Genomic DNA, 15,254 nt, shown 5'->3' with positions numbered 1-15,254 from the left:
AGCACACTGGATTTGGGGAAGTTTGAAAAACAATTCCAGCTTTGCAGCTCCATTCAGCACAAAGTGATACGCACACCATCTCTGTGCACTAGTTGGGGGGTATTATTCCCTCTACTAATGAGGGTAACTGAGTTGCCCAAAGTCTCATTCCTAGCAACAGGCATGAATTAGGCTGATGAGGCCAGGTGCCACAGTAACTACAGAAACTCTCTTTTCAGATTCCACAAGCAGGCCTCAGCTGTAATGAAATGAATGTCATGGTCACAGTCTGGATCCCTGTGGATACTCTATGGAAATCAGAGCAATCGGCAGTGTCTGCTTAGGGGCTCAGGAATACAAGGCAACTTGCGTAGTGCAAATGGATCTAGTACGTTCTGCCAGCTCCTCACTTTCCTGAGGGCTAGAACGCTCCACCTCCATGAAAGCCAGTTCTTGTCCCTTTGTAAAGGCTGAATGCATGAAGTGTAATTGTGAGTGCGCTTAGGCCACTAATTAAAGACACTAATTGGCAAAAGGAATCCAGCCCCATGTAACTGAACTGACAATGCCGTAACATGGAATGAATTGTGTGGTAGCAGGCCCCTAATCTCAGTGCCCCATCCCCCTCTCTGCATTTGGGGTGAGCTGCCACATTTCATAAGAGACCAGCCCACAGACTGAGGTCAGTCTCTCCGTTCTCCCCCTCAGAGACACTGGCAGATGCTGCTACATATGAGGAGACATCGTCTGGGAAGCAAATAGGACTGAACTTTCCAGTTCTGGGAGTTCACTGCTTTATGCTGAAAGCTGGTGAGTAGCCAACACGTGCGTGTGCATAGCAGACTGCTCTTTAATGGTGTGGTCCCTTACAAGGTCTTAACTTTTGCAGGTGGCAGGAAGGTTTTTATCCTGGGATACAATCCCATTGGGAGAGAAGATAAAGCAGCCTCCTATCACAGGCAGCCTTGTAGTAGGGATGAGGCCCAATCATAACGTTTCAGTTGGTGATTGTCTTTGGAAGGATGCAAACCATTTCTCCAGGTTATTAATGCTAGAGTGATTAACTAGTAGTATTCTAGCCGTGCCTAAATGTAACACCCAAGATCATTGCCCCATTGTGCTAGGGGCTGTACAAAAGCACGGTCCCTAAACTAAAGAGTTTCCTGCCTAAATAGACAAATCAGAAAAAGAGTGGGAGAAAGGAAGGATTATTATCCTTGTTTTACAGAAGGGGAACTGAGGCACAGAGATTGTGTCTTGACCAAGGTCACACAGGGAGTCTGTCGCAGAGCTGGGAATTGAACCGTCTCCTAAATCCCAATCCACAAGAGCATTCATCCTCTGGAAATAATCTACTGATCTGATTTTAGCTAAAATTGCTTGACCTTTACACTGCCCATAGGATCCCAAAGTGTTTCACTTTTATACCAGCAATATGCTTGTATTGTGAAGTTCAAATCCAAACTTTTCCAAAATGCAGGATGTTTGGGCCCTGGGTTTTGATTTGGCCCATTATAGAGATTTGGGCCAGTTGCAAAGTGCCAATCCAACTCTGAACTTTCCCAATATTCAAGAGCGTTCAGTCCAGGGCTAAGTGATGGATCATATCTACACTATACAGTGTACATCTTCATCACTAAAACGCAGCCTCTGGAGGAGATACTAGTAGGAAGTGCATTGCATAACAGTGCCACAGAAAGAGAAATTTCTTTAACAAAGACACTGAGGGTACGTTTGCACTGCAATAAAAGACCTGCAGCATGGCCGTGGCTGACCCAGGTTGGCTGACTGGGGGCTGTGGGGCTATAAAATTGCAGTGTAGACCTTTGGGCTCAGGCTGGAGCCCAGGCTCTGTCTGAGACCCCTAGGAAGGGGAGGTTATCACAGTGCAGGTGTACCCTGGGAAAATCTTAACTCTTACAGGAAGAGTCCAAAGATCTTTAAAGTCCGTGCTGACAGGACTTTGGATTTAAAAGGCTTTTCGAAATGAGCCCTTCCACACAGCACACCTCCTGGCACTCTATGTTCCCGCCCTGGGAGGATGAAGTGCTGATTCAGCCTTCTTGGACTTTGAACCAGGGAGCTTATCTATGCCACACCTGCAGCGTAGCCCACTGCCTGATCCAACGCCCATTGAACCCAATGGAAAGACTCCCATTGACTTTCTTGGGCTTTGGATCAGGCCTCAAACCATCTGTCTCTCCTGAGTTAAAGGTGTTGCCAGCCAATGTGTTAGGAATTCTTCTTCGCATTCGTATAGCTCTCCTCACTTTACTATCTGAGCCAGGCCCCCAGCTGCTGCCCTTATTTGTACAATATTCACACAACTGATTTTATAAATGCAGCAAATTTGTATTTGAAACTGTCAGCATTTCGATACATCTTAGGTAAACTAGATTTCAAACCATCTTGTTTAAAAAAGGGCTTTGAAGCAGAGGACTTAAGATTTCATGTCAGATTTTCACACCTTTTATTTTTTCGTCTTTCTACTTTGCTCTTGCTGTTAGACTAGGGATCGGCAATGGCCAGGAACAAACACAATTGAGCAAATGAATGAAAAAAAGTTACAAACCACAAGCAGTCAAAAATGGTATTGATCTGGATGTTTAAAAATGTTCTTTCACCTTTGCTGCTCTATGTTATTGTGACTGTCAAAGCAAGACAAGGCACGACTGGCAAAGTAAAACCCAGCTGGACTGACTAAAAGAGCCAAGGACTCTCTAAAAGTGGTGAAAGAGCATCCTAAACCCTCAGCTTTGAGGAAGTTTGGATGTAGGATCACACTTTGCAGTTTGGACCCATCTCAGTAATTTAGGCACTCGCATCCTGACTGGGAATTGCTGGGAGGTCAAACCAGTGACTTGTCTGAGCCAAGCCACCTGGTTCAGGGACGAGAAGGGGGAGAAGTGAAAAACAAACCTTTGTTTCATCCCTCTGAAACCCACCCCGTGATTGTTCATAAGTTTGTGTAGCTACGTAGACACGCCCCAGGCGCCCAGCATTAGAGTTGTTCTGGGTGTTTGGCACCATGTTACTTCTCAGAGGTAATTGTTTGCACTGATGCAGAGCATAGAAACAACAGGCAAGCACTATACTCATAAACTCATGCAGCTCACTCAGCAAATTGGGTACCTCAAAACCACCTGTATATTGCTGTTATATTTACACTCTCATTCCACAACTGCCAGGCTTCATTAGGCAACATTCTTGTTCATGTCAAACAGTTAAGGTCAGACTGTTTGACATGAACAAGAATGTTGCGTAATGACACTCACAGCACTCAGAACTTTCTCTTGTGAGTAATCTCATTGACATCACTAGGGCTGCACTGTGTCTCCCTTATTGTGGCTGAGTACTACCTTACTCTGCAAGTCATCCCATTGAAATGCCCTTGGATCATCCCTGCACAGGGAGAGGGGAGCCTATCTTGAAGTGACCTGGGGCTAGTTCAGACCCACTGCAGATCTGGTCGCCCCTTCTCAAAGAAGATATATTAGAATTAGAAAAGGTACAAAGAAGGGCAACAAAAATTATTAGGGGTATGGAACAACTTCCATCTGAAGGAGATTAAAAAGATAGACTTTTAATCTTGGAGAAGAGATGACTAAGAGGGGACATAATAGAGGTCTATAAAATCTTGACTGCTATGCAGAAAGTGAATAAGGAAATGTTATTTACTCCTGCACCTAACATACAAACTAGGGGTCACCCAATGAAATGAATAGGCAGCAGGTTTAAAACACACAAAAGGAAATACTTTTTCACAGTCACCCCAATGGAACTCATTGCCAGGAGATGCCATAAAGGCCAAAACAGGATTTAAAAAAAGAACTAGATAAGTTCATGGAGGATAGGTCCATCAGTGGCTATTAGCCAGGATGGTCAGGGATGCAATCCCATGCTCTAAGTGTCCCTAGCCTCTGGTTGCCAGAAGCTGGGAGAGGACTACAGGGGATGGATCACTATTATTGCCTGTTCTGTTCATTCCCTCTGAAGCATTGGCCCCTGGGGGAATACAGGATACTGGGCTGGATGGACCATTGGTCTGACAGTTCTTATGGCACACCTGGGGGCTATCCTAACCTGCTATCCGGTGCCAGGGCCCTTTTGGACCTTGCAGCAGCTGGGAAATAGTTGGGCATAAGAATACTCGAACCACAGTTCCTTCTGCCCCTTGCTTAATATGCCCTAGGGGCAGGGCAAGTTTTCTGTGCCGGGGTATTCCTTGTCACTGTCACTGGTACTACTCATGGAATAAGGTATGACCTGACATGAGTAAAGATGGCAAAGTTGAACACTCAGCTAGCCCTGGAGTTCTGGGTTGAAAATAAAACCCCATTGAACAGGGTTGCAGTGAAACATGGGTTGAGTGAATGTGTGTTTCATACACCATCTCAAGGGAGACTGTCACTCAGAGTCAACATTTATTTTGTAAACACCCTGTTTTCACAAGGCCTAAACCCAATACAAATGTGGTGTTTGCACCCCAAATATGGCCCCCTTGAGAGCCTGAAAGTGCCACTTATGCTAAATAACTGAAACTGACTTAAATTGATTTCTGTGTCCAAGCTGGTCTGAGATTTGTTTACCTGGAATCCTTTCAAGAACTCTTGGCCTGATCCAAAGCCTGCTGAAGTTGATGAAAAGTCTCCCTCTGAGTTCACTGGTCTCGGGATCAGGCCACACCTTTTTTAGGAAGGATAGACTGGCTCTGGGATGGAGCTTCAGTCTCTAAGGCCTTGTCTACACACACAAGTTGTACTGCTTTAACTATAGCCCTATGGTAAAAGGCGTACAGGCCCCTCAATGTGATGCACTTATATTGGTATAAAGGCACGTGATACCAGACTAGCTATAGCTGTAGGCAAGGACAGTGAAGTTCTGGGGATCCTGGCTGCTGGAGGCAGACCTTTGAAAGCATTATGGTTTTCCTTTATTATATATTCACATTGTATCCATATAAAGGTCTGAAGATGAGAAGATGTTTTGAAACAACGTAGCTGAATATCCATTTCTCCTTTTATGCATTTGCCAAGGCCTAAGCTTCTGTGCTTCACCTTCCACAGGTGAAGGTCTCCTTAAGGGCTCTACACGGTGTCAAACGTCCTCAGCTCCCATGCTCAGCACCTCACAGTGGCAGACCTATTTCCTATTCATCAAGCAATGCAAACACTGCAGCTCCCTGCTCTGCTTTAGGTGGTGAGCTCAGCTGTTACTGGAGATATGATAACCTTGAACAATATTCACTGGCAGGTAGCTAGAGACACAGAACAATGTTTGCTACTTTGCAGCCAGTCCATACACTCCTAGGAAAGACAGGAACTTGATAGACAAAAAAGACAAAATGGGAAAATAAGTTTTAAAAATGTGTGACTGTGCCAGATATTCCACTGACAAAGAGAGTGATTGAGTCCCTCTGCAAAACATAAACTATCAGAGCTAATTGACGTGAAGTGCTTTGTGCATGAACTGTCACGAGAATCAACAATCAAATCAAACAACCCACAATCAAACGTTGCCCTTTCAGACAGGCTTGTAGTGTGCACCAAAGTGCCAGAGCTGAGATATATGATAGCAGGGTTCTGTTGTTCCTCTATTAAATCGAAGCCATTCTGTTTCAGCCTGCAAGGGAGCCAGAGAAATAAGGGAGATGTTTGCATCCAACTTCAGCAAGGCTTGTTATTATTATTATAGTAGCACTGAGAAACTCTCACTGTGATCAAAGAGCCTTTGTGTTAGATGCTAGACAAGGAGAAACAGTCCTTGCCCAGAAAAGTTTACCTTCTAAACAGACCAGACAAATGGTGGGGAGAAGGAAGTATGATCATCCCTGTTTTACCAATGGGGAACTGAGGTACAGAGAGATTAAGGCCCAGATCTTCATCGCTATTTAGATTCCTAATTTCCGTTGAAACCAATGGAAGTTAGGAGTGTAAATATCACTGAGGGTCTGGGCCTAAGGGTATGTCTACATGGCAGCTGTGAATGAGCCTCCCAGCCCACACAGACAGACTCATGTGCGGGGCTTGCACTAGTGCACTAAGAAGAGTGATGTGGACATTGAGGCACTAGCAGAGGCTTGGGCTAGGCTGCTGAGCTCAAGCCCAGCCTACCCCCCGTGTCTGAGCTCAGGTGGCTAGCCTGAGCCTCTGTCTGTACCATTTTCAGAGTAGCAGCTGTGTTAGTCTGTATTCGCAAAAAGAAAAGGAGTACTTGTGGCACCTTAGCGACTAACAAATTTATTTGAGCATAAGCTTTCGTGAGCTACAGCTCACTTCATTGGATGTACTGTAACATCCAAGCAGCTATTTTGAGCATACTCGCAGGAGCCCCACTACCAACAGTCTGCCTACCCAGGCAGGGAGCAATGTTCACACAGGGAGTGTGTGGTACAGCCAAGGCCTGACCAGAGATCAGTCCCAGTCTGGTGCCTCAGCTGCAAGACTCTCCTCACTGTGGACAATGTAAGATAAATATGGACAGCTGTAAGCTGTCTAGTGTGCTATCTAAGCACCCAGAGTAGGATCTGTCCCGTGAATAATCTACCTTTTGATTAATAGATAATTACATTCTTAAAGTTCTAAGTAAACTCATAAGTAATTAAATCAGAGCTTCGTTAACTCTCAACGAGCTATTCCACAAACCCAGTCATACCCGCCAAAACACAAACAAAAAAACCCAGCAACCTCCCCCTTACTTCTCAGTAAAGATGAATACCCAAGTGCTGCAATGAGGCCTCATGGTACAAAAAGGAAATGACACTTTCCCCGATCAGTTAATGAGCCACAGCATGTGCAGCTGGATCATTGAATTCCTGATCATGTTCTCTAATTCAGAAATCCACAGTGTGTCTCCTGGACTTTAGTGTTAGTGAGTGAATGAGTGAGGTCTTACTGTATTTAGAAGAGAGAATTTTTAAAAACCAACTGAAGTCTGTCCTCACCTGTATTATTAAACCAAATCCACCATGTTGGTTTTATTTAGAGTGCCTGAGTGACATGGCTGGCCTCATTCAGTTTAGACCAATCCAGGCACGGAGACGTCTGTACTTGCTAGAGCAATCTGCCTTGTAAAGCACATGTTACAAAACCGGTTGAAAAACTTCTAGGTCTTTCTGGATTTTTCCCATTGCATCCTATGACAATCACAAATGCAGAAAGATTAAGGAAAAGAAGAGCCTTGAAAGCCATAACAGCTTCTGAGGAAGAAAATCCAGGTGACTGATAACATCTATCTGAACTGAATTACTCAAAAGATTACTGTACAGACAATGATCAGAACAGTGTGCCAACTAAAAAGGACAATATATTTACTACGGGCAAAAAAAAAAAAAAAGCACCTAGTTTACAGGTTGCACAGCTGGTTTAGACCAGAAAAAGCAGGTGTGTCACGTCCTTGAGCAGCCGTGAATCCTGTACCCTGTCCCTGCTGCCTGTACATTGTTGGCATATTTGCATAACATTGAGGATTCCTGTTGAAGTTTAAAGGGCTCATCAGGACTTTGTGTTTGTAATTAGGTTCCCTTTGGAGGCAGAGGGGGTTGATTAGTATATTAACAGTGCTGCTTTTCCCCCCTTAGGTATCTAATCTAAAATATGACACTATTAAGTCTAAAAGGAAGTGGTTACAGCACCGAATGTGGTCAGACTCCTTTAGATTCATTTTCTATGCTGCTGGGCAAAGCTAGATCAGTCGACATCATGTTTCTCTGAAATTAACACACACACAAACATAGTGTGACCCATTCCTCTCTTTGTGTTGGAATCAGATCCCCTCTCTATCAAACAGCTACAGTTGTTCCAGATGCTACTCACACATAGGCCCTGACCATGCAAACACTGAAGCATATGTGGATCCTTACTTTTAATTTGTTACAAATGTGAACAAGTGCTGCAAGCTAAGGGTGAGGCCAGTTAGTGCACAGTAAGCCGGGGTGCAAATCTACAGCACAGTCACCTGTTGTGCCCTAACTGGCCGTGGGGACTCTGCTACTGCGCCCTAACAGTTCTGTGGTTTATTATGAGCGACTCTTGTTTCAAAGCAGAGTTGATCACAGGGCACCATGGAACATTTCAAAGCAGTGTCCACGCAGCCAGTGCATGGCAGGCTACTGTGCTATAGATTTACACACCAGTTTACCGGGGTGTTTGTATAGACCAACCCTAACTGTTTGTATCGACCAGCCCTAAGACTCCAGGATTGTCCACCTTAGGAAATTGACTGGAATAGCAATTACAATAGTCAATAGAATGATCTATTCCAGAATAGCCCCCTGTGCAGCCATTCCATTTTGCAATAAAAGTCACTTTTATTCCAGAATAATTAGTGCACTTCCAAACTGGAGTAATTACTCTGGAATAGTGTCCACACTGGAAGCTATTTTGAAATAGCTATTTCGGTCAATCTTCCTGTGTAGATAAGCTCTAAGACTGTGGAACTCATTGCCACAGGAAATTTGTGTCCAAGAATTTTGGAAGATTCAGAAAGAGATTGGACATTTATAAGGACAACAAGAGTCACTGAAGTTATAGTTAATGATGATAGAAATGTTGACAGGGATATAGAACCTCATGCTTCAGACTTATGCTAATATCAGACTATTAGCGATCAGGATGCGACTTAATGTGAAGGGCAGATTACCCCTATCTGCTATTGTGGTTTCTTACACTTTCCTCTGAAGCATTTGGTGCTGGTCACTGCCAGAGACCATGTATTGGCCTGGGTGCATCTAGATAGATTCAGCCAGGCAATTCCTGTATTCCTAAACTGGACACCAGACTCAGCTTTATGATTTCCAGTGGTCGAGGCACTGCATGGATGAAAGTGTGGGTGTTTGGGGTTGGGGGTGGATTCTGGAGATGTCTATATTGTTAGAAAGGATTAATCCACAGGGATTTTGTTTAGGATCAGAGTTTTCCCCCAAATGACTATGTGAGTTGGAGCAGGATATGAACTTCCCAAAGATTTAGCAAACATTGCAGATTTGTGCTATAGACACTGAAGAGTCCTTCCTGTGCAGGAGGATACTGGTGCATGGTTAAACATCTCAGTGGGTGAGAACAGCCCACCATGAGAAAGCTGGAGCTGTTTTGTACGGAAACACGCTGTTCAAACCAAATATATTAAAACAATCTAAAGCCTTTCATGATCTTTTGTGATTGGTACAAAGCTTCTGACCCTTACATTCATATGTTATTGTAACCAAACCATAGCCATCAGTTTTATCCCTATGCTGCACATCACAGCCAGGGTGGATAAAAATCGTAGTTGTTTTTTTAATTAAAATGGATTTTTAAAATTTAATTTAAATACAGGTTTATTTTTTAAAATAAATTTATTTAGAATTAAAATTTTAAATTATGAAAAGCCTAAGGAAGGCCTACATTTACTATAATCAATTTAAAATAATTAAATTAACTAAAAAATAATATTAAGCAGTACAGGGTCACTGCCACATTTTAAAGAAACTCAAACCACTGAACAGGTTGAAGTCACTGGCTAAGCAACTGGAACCAGAGTTTGATGTGCTAATCTAGATTTTGACAGCAGTAGCTGCTCAGCCAGGTGCAGAGAGAATATTTTCTTCTTTTCAGTTTATTTAACTAGTTCAGTGCCAAGGCTAGTTCATTCAGAGTTTTTTTTTAAAAATTGGGTGTTAAAAAAGCAGGAAATCTTGTTTTCCTCTTCCAGTCTATAAACAGAAATGGGGTATAAGAGGATGAGATCTACTAGTTCTGAAATCATGACAGACATGGCGACCAGAAACAGTCAGTTCACATGTCACTAACTACAGATAATACTTCCTCTATTTAATAAATCAGTTTTAAATGCAAAACATGTTTTGATAAATGTGTTGATATTTTTTCTTATGTATCCAGCACATTCAAGATAATTCTATGCAAATAAAACAAAATTTAAAATGTTCTTTTTAAATTTAATTTTCATACAGGTAGAATTTGACACATATCACTAGTAAATTAAAAATATAAAAATTAAAAATCTGAATAAATGTAAGGTCAATTATATAATAACTTTAACATGTATAGATGTTGTGTATTCTCCTGATTAGCAAAAGAAGTACCAAATTAAGTGTAGGGGGTATATTTAGTTTAAAGGCCATGTTTTAATAGTTACAAACTAATGAAATCAACCTCTCTTTAGGAAAATAACTAAAATGTAGAAAGGCAAAACCAGATTAAAATTGATTTAAAATCAAGGTTTCCTGCTTGCTGATTTAAATCATGATAAAATTGGTGATTTAAATTGCTTTGATTTAAATCAATTCACTCTGCATGGAACTTCACAACAAAACCAGGAAGGAACACTGACTCTTCTGTTCCTAAAACACAAGGCCCTAAGGAGAGTTCTTATAATCTGTTATCAGAGCAGCGCCTATGACACATGACAAAGTGGTTCTGATTCCATCCAGTTGATGGCAGTGGAATACATGCACCACCAGTTATTACAATACATTATTTTGTTTAAGCCATGTGAATAGCCTATTATTACCTTGGAACAAACCTCACAGCTTTGGTAGCCAATTGCATAGTACCTTATGTCCAAGCAATTTTGATTTACAAGCAGTAATGTGCTGTCTATAGTGCATTAACTCTTACTTCAGTTAATGAGGCCACATAGTTGTAAATAATATATTACCCAAAGTGCACTCCAGCTTCCCAGCAGAGAAGAAAGTGATCTCTGCCCAAATGCCTTGGTCCAGATATAATATTGAGGAAGCTAGACAGTCTTTCTAAATAAATATTGCCTTCTCCTGTTAGCAGTGATGCTCAGAAATACAAGATAAAATAAGTAACATCACCAGTTTATCCTCAGTCCAACCCTGTTTGATTTAAAGAAAGAAGTGATACTTTGTGTAACTACAAATGGGTACAATTTAAAATAAATGATCAGGCAAGCACATGATCTCCTGGACTGTAATAAGCTGGAATTTGGCTGACACACACATTCCTTTTTGCATTCTGAGAAAAATTTAGGACCTCAGACATTTGTCAGAAGACAGAGTTTGAAGTAAAAATATTAGACTCCTTCATAGCAGCTAGAGATTCAAAAGATCTATTCACTTATGTAATGTATTCCTTTTCCAGGGTAGGATGTAACCATATCCAGACATTAAACAGAGGCTTACATTCTTAATAGTGAATAATAGCTATTATCTATCATTTACAAAGTGAAAGTAGAGAGATAATGGGAAATTCCTAGTATAGCAATCTTAATATTTATTATTAAAGAGCTTTAAAATCATATACAATTAATTAAAATTAATATTTTTGGGAAAGTACTCTTTGAAGTGTATATATTTTTAAAATAACTCTTAATTTTTTATCTTGGACTGATTTATCTTACCAGGAACAAGCTACTCGCTAAAGACCACCTGGCCATTGCAGTGGGATTTTCAAGAGCTCAGCCTTGGCCTAACTGTGCTTCCATTGAAGTTAAGGTACAATTTGTGTTGGTTTCAGGGAGAGCTTGTTAAACCTAGGCTGAGCCCTTTTGAATATCTCACCCTACCTTCCAATGGGCATGGAGGCCTTTCTTTAAGAACTACAGATGGATAGGTAGGTCAAATAACAATCCAAACTCTCTAGCTTCAGGAGTTAAACCAAACTGGAACTGGTGTCTGGGGCAGGGGAGGGGGCATAGAAGAAATTTGCACTATGGCAAATTATTCATTAACTGACAATTTCCGATGAAGTGAGCTGTAGCTCATGAAAGCTTATGCTCAAATAAATTTGTTAGTCTCTAAGGTGCCACAAGTACTCCTTTTCTTTTTGCGAATACAGACTAACACGGCTGCTACTTTGAAACCTGACAATTTTGAGGTTTCTTTCACCTTTGTGTGGGGCATCCGCTACTGACCACTCTATTGGACTAAATGGACCACTGGTCTGATTTGATATGGCACCTCCCATGTTCCTATGGACAAGTTAAAACAGGGGTCCAGATGCTAGGGTGACCAGATGTCCCGATTTTATAGGGACAGTCCTGATTTTTGGGTCTTTTTCTTATATAGGCTCCTATTACCCCTCAACCCCCATCCCAATTTTTCACACTTGCTGTCTGGTCACCCTACCAGATGCATAAAGCCACATCATGACACAGCAAGTGGGTCTCTCTAGAGAAAAAGTATTAAGTAACTTCTGATATGCTGATGGCTCAAGTTTGGCTTCAAGGCCTTTCTCACTGGCATACACCAAGAGTTACAGTGCATTTATTATGTTGCAGAGTATTATGTTACCCTGAAGATTTAAATAAAAGTAAAAATAAATGATGTCCTATTGCATTTAGATACTTAGGGCCCTACCAATTCATGGCCATGAAAAACATATCATGGACTATGAAATCTTGTCTCCCCCATGAAATCTGGTCTTTTGTGTGCTTTTACCCTATTCTATATAGATTTCATGGAGGAGATCAGCATTTCTCAAACTGGGAGTCCTGACCCAAAAGGGAATTGCACTAGGTTATTTTAGGGGCGTTGCGGTATTGCCACCCTTACTTCTGCGCTGCCTTCAGAGCTGGGTGGCTGGAGAGCAGCACCCTGCCAGCAGCAGTGCAGAAGTAAGGGTGGCAATACCAGCCCATCTCATCCTTACTTCTGCACTGCTGCTGGCAGCGGCTCTGCCTTCAGAGCTGGGAGACCAGCCAGCAGCCACTGCTCTCTAGCTGCCCAGCTCTGAAGACAGCACCACCATTGCCAGCAGCAGCACAGAAGTAAGGGTGTCAGTATCACCCCCCCACCCCCTACAATAACGCTGCAACCCCGCTACCACTCCTTTTGGGGTCAGGACCCCAATCAATTACAACACTATGAAAATTCAGGTTTAAGTAGCTGAAATCATGACATTTATGATTTTTAAAATCCTATGACCGTGAAATTGACCAAAATGGAGTGTGAATTTGGTAGGGCCCTAAATATACTCTATCAACAGAAGGAGCTGATTATGTATCAAAGGTGCAGAGCAAGGATACTATAATAGCTGAATGGCGATATTTGTCTTGTATGTTCAGTGAATGACCTTCAGGAAAGGCAAAGCATAATCTTTATTAAGTCACCTGACTGAAGGTCACAGCTGGGAGCTAGCAGAGCAGGATTTCCTTTTAGGGATATATGTGAAGTCAGGAAGTGTTCACTATATTAGCTAGGGCTCCTCCTTCAGCTGTGTGTCATTCCAGCCACTCCTTTCAGTTGCAGTGTTTGTAAGGCTTTTGACCTCTTGTGGGAGTTGTAACATGTCACACACCTGAGGGCTCCCAAACATGCACAAAGAGACTAACAAGCATGAGGAGAATTTGTTCCCTCAGCCACAGTTTTCTCAGACACCTGCAGCTCTACTGATTGAGATCAGGGCTCCCTGTTGCTGCCTGTGTCTGAGCTGAGGTTTATTGGCAGGCTTGTCAGCCGGAGACAACCAGGGAAGTTTCAAATGTCTCATTGAAACACCCATTGCAAAATCCTTCCTCTTAGGACATGCCTTAACAGAGCTGCATACGCAAGAGGAGGGAGTGGCCCCCTCTTTCCGCCCAGCTGTGAATGCTGACTCCCCAGTGGGGAGTGGCTTCCCAATTCCACTAGCATTACAACCTTAACCCCTCCACCTAAAGTCACTCACTGGATCAGCCAGGGAGGAGGAGGAGTTACACTGACATTGCCTAGCGCATGCCTGACCTGAAATGTCCCCTGCGGCTCTGCTCATTGAGAGGGATTGTGCAGTTGTATTGTGACGTGGGGAATGACACATCAGTACAACCCCTAGTGGGGACACAGTTATACTGATATAACTTTGCTGTAGAGGTTATGCTATTCGCTATACCAGACAAATCCTAGTGTAGACAAGATCTTATTCCCCTTCCTGTGTAGGAGTAGCTATACCAGTGTAAAGCACCTTCCTACCAATAAGAAAAGGAGTACTTGTGGCACCTTAGAGACTAACAAATTTATTAGAGCATAAGCTTTCGTGAGCTACAGCTCACTTCATCGGATGCAACTCACAACGTAGCTCACGAAAGCTTATGCTCTAATAAATTTGTTAGTCTCTAAGGTGCCACAAGTACTCCTTTTCTTTTTGCGAATACAGACTAACATGGCTGCTACTCTGAAACCTTCCTACCAATATAACTGTCTCTATGATATGGGGTATACACTCTACCGGTATAGGTAAAACAGGACAACTTGTGTGTGCAGACACTCCCTAAAGAAGAATGTAACACTAATAATTATACTCAGGACATATATAGCACTAAAGCACTTTACAAAGGTGGGTAAGTGTTTTACAGATAAGGACATTGCAGCACGAAGAAGTGTAGAAAATTACCTGGAATCTCACAACCAGTCAGCAGTGGAACTGGGAACAGAATCTGCTTTCTTGCCTTCCAGTTCTCTTCTTAATCAATGGACGCTGATTTCCAAGAGTAAAAGGTCAATGTACTATCCCCACTGCATAAGCTCATTCCCAGGTCAGTTTTTTACAGCACCCTCCACAGAGCTTTACAGAGCTTTATGTGTAAAATATACAAAAATTGGCCTTTACAAGCGCTCTGAAAGAAAATAAATTCTTGTTTGTTTGACTATCTTGGGATTGATGAGCATTAGAAAATTGTTACTGGAACTTGAGAATTTCCAGGGAAACAATAACTTTTTATTTCAGTGCTAGATCTGGGATTGGAACACAAGATTTCCTGCCCCTAGTACAGGGATCACATCACCATGATGTCCTATTGCATTTAGATTTGGGAAAAAAAGTAATTTAAATCATTCTGGGGTGAGTAGACCTAATTAGATATGGGATTTGAACCAACAATGTGTAATGTGTATTATAATAGAGTGCCTGTTACCTGTCTCCTTCATCCATACAACATATTAGTGAACTGTACTGCTGCAAGGCCTAGAATTTGTGATGCAAACCCTCCTCCCCTTTCTAGTGGCTGGCTGTGTCAAGGATTAGAGCCCTGAGAATCTGCAGATATCCATGGACCACGTTTGCAGATTGAATGCAGATACAAATTTTGTATCCAGGCAGAGCTCTAGTGACGTTGCAGAGCATGAGCAGAGATTTGTTTTAAATTATAGATATAATGGTCCATCACTGAACTATTAGACATCTTTATTCACAAGAGGAAATCAGACCTGCTGCTGTACAAAGGCTGGTCCTCTGAATGCCAAACCTAGGAGAAAATGTCATTTCCCTGTACTACCCTGCTAATATTGCTGGAGATTGAGAATGAAGAAGTTAATCACTGGGAAAAAATGTCACAAG

This window comes from Dermochelys coriacea, chromosome 9 (assembly GCF_009764565.3).
Source record: "Dermochelys coriacea isolate rDerCor1 chromosome 9, rDerCor1.pri.v4, whole genome shotgun sequence".
NCBI lineage: Eukaryota > Metazoa > Chordata > Testudines > Dermochelyidae > Dermochelys > Dermochelys coriacea.
This window is presented reverse-complemented; position numbering follows the sequence as displayed.